The sequence below is a fragment of the Engraulis encrasicolus genome, chromosome 4 (genome assembly GCF_034702125.1).
Source record: "Engraulis encrasicolus isolate BLACKSEA-1 chromosome 4, IST_EnEncr_1.0, whole genome shotgun sequence".
Classification (NCBI taxonomy): Eukaryota; Metazoa; Chordata; class Actinopteri; order Clupeiformes; family Engraulidae; genus Engraulis; species Engraulis encrasicolus.
Window position 1 is genome coordinate 39,664,602 of NC_085860.1, and position 2,500 is coordinate 39,667,101.

General features: G+C 46.8%; 1 protein-coding gene across 1 annotated transcript in view; it reads left to right on the plus strand.

Moving 5' to 3' along the window:
• ntrk3a (neurotrophic tyrosine kinase, receptor, type 3a) overlaps positions 1-2,500 on the plus strand; it is a 305,628-nt gene that overhangs the window by 157,457 nt on the left and 145,671 nt on the right. The window lies entirely within an intron of this gene.

Consider the following 2,500-nt stretch of genomic DNA (forward strand, 5'->3'; position numbering starts at 1 on the left):
CCTGAACTTTCATTATTGATCAAGTTCTCCTACCTTACACGTGCACCTGTACTACTGAAGGGTTGTGCACAAGGACCTTCATGTACATTGTACATGTAATAAGCTTAGGAGAATGTCACGATACAATGCTAGCGATACTTGTTGCTTACTTAGTTTTGTCGGATGCTTATTATTTTTTTCCAGTTACAGACTTTGCCCAAAGCAAAACAAAAGGCTATGTTGACATTATACTGTTGACAGCCTCAAATCAAGCGTAACAATACACATTGTCTTGCCTAAAAATGCACCTGACTTTAGAATTCTTATAGCCTCTGGAAATTATGTATGTACAGTCTGTATAATAGAAAGACTATATCATTCTTGGGAATCTCCTGCAATTTGATACAGCATTCATACAGAACATTTTTCCAACTTAAGTTGTAAAGTGTGAGTTGTAAAACCACACAGTACAAAGGCATAGAAGGATGAGCTCAAAAGTTAATGTTGAGCTACATTCGGGCGTCCTTCACGGAGTAGGTCCTCAAGGGAGTGTCTGTGGGAGTCCTCCCTCGAGGATATCCTGCCTGTATGTCTGTGTGTGTGTGTGTATGTGCATGTTGAGTGTGTGTGTGTGTGTGTGTGTTCATAACTGTGTGTGATGACTTTGATGATTGATTCTGCACACACAGTTTGTGTGTGTGTGTGTGTGTGTGTGTGTGTGTGTGTGTGTGTGTGTGTGTGCCTGTGCGTGTGCGTGTGCGTGCGCGTGTGCGTGTGCGTGTGCGTGTGCGTGTGCGTGCGTGTGCGTGTGTGTGTATGTGTGTGTGTGTTCTGTATTTTCTTGGAGGTGATGTTACCTTGATAAACTTCGCTCCCTCTGCTCTGCGAACTCCACAAGAGAAAAAAAGAACAATGATCCTAATTCAAAAACATAGATGACTTGCATTACAAAAACAACTAATAAAAAAAGCAGTTGTACAATAGAGTTTGGAACTTAAAAGAACAGTCACACACCAGGGAAAGCTTAACTAGCAAAAGAGCATCCTAAAAATCGTGCACTGAAGTTCATTATCGCTGTTGTAAATAGAATTTCTCGCAGCACGACGATAGGAAACACACGCACACACGCATTTAAAAGCTACTTGAACTCTGGGGTTTCGCTTTCTACAGTTCTTCGTTTTTTAAATGCAGTCCTCTATCCAACCTTCCCCGCCCACAGACTATCTTATTATAGCAGCATGTTGGGCGTTAGGGGCCGCACTGGGATTCCCCTGTTGTCAGCCCAGTGTGTGTGTGCATGCGTGCGTGCGTGTGTGCGTGCATGCATATGTGTGTGCATGCGCGCGTGTGTGTGTGTGTGTGTGTGTGTGTGTGTGTGTGTGTGTGTGTGTGTGTGCGTGCGTGCGTACGTGTGTGCCTGTGTGTATGCTGGGGAGAATGCCAAAGAGAAGTGAAGTGAGTAGACGTCCACAAATGCGTAGTGTGTGCGTGCATGTGTGGGTGCGTGCGTGCGTGCGTGCGTGTATGTGGGGGGGAATGCCAACGAGTAGTGAAGTGAGCAGAGGTTCACAAATGCTTAGTGTGCGTGCGTGTGTGCATGCGTGTGTGTTTTTGTGTGCGTGTGTGTATGCGTGCATGGGTGCGCGCGTGCGTGTGTATGTGTGTATGCGGGGGGAATGCCAAAGACAAGTGAAGAGAGCAGAGGTTCCCGAATGCTCTTTGAGGTGTAGGCGGGTGGCCCTCGTTGCTCTCTGCGAGTGCGACTGAAGCTGATTAGAAGATGGCTGAGGCTGAACTCAGGAGTAGCTGCACACAGCTACAGCTACAGGCTGCCAAAGCAGCAAAGCCAGGCTGGAAAGCTCCCAAGCTGCCTCGTAACACATATATACACACACACACGCGCGCGCGCGCACACACACACACACACACACACACACACACACACACACACACACACACACACACACACACACACACACACACACACACACACACACACACACACACACACACACACACACACACACACACACACACACACACACACACACATACCAATAAGCAAATCCGTAAGCACACACAGAAATGCACAAACAGAAAGGTGCACTCCCAAACACACACTCACATACACTCAAATGGACACGTACAAACGCGCACACACACACACACACACACACACACACACACACACACACACACACACACACACACACACACACACACACACACACACACACAGACAGACACAGACACAGACACAGACAGAGACAGAGAGAGAGCTTGGTTGAGTGAATTAATGTTTGACTCTATGACTGTATGTACTGTATATGCAAGCACGCAGTGCTATGATCTGCATTGTGTGCTACTTAAGCATCCGCGCTTCAGTCATAAATAGAAATCATGCAAACAGCCTGCCTGGTTTACCAACAAAATGGCAGCCGGCGAGATCTGGCAGCTGCGTCCATTAGCAGGGCTAACTGACAGTGAAATGAAGAGGTGATTTCAGGCTGTTTCACATTTA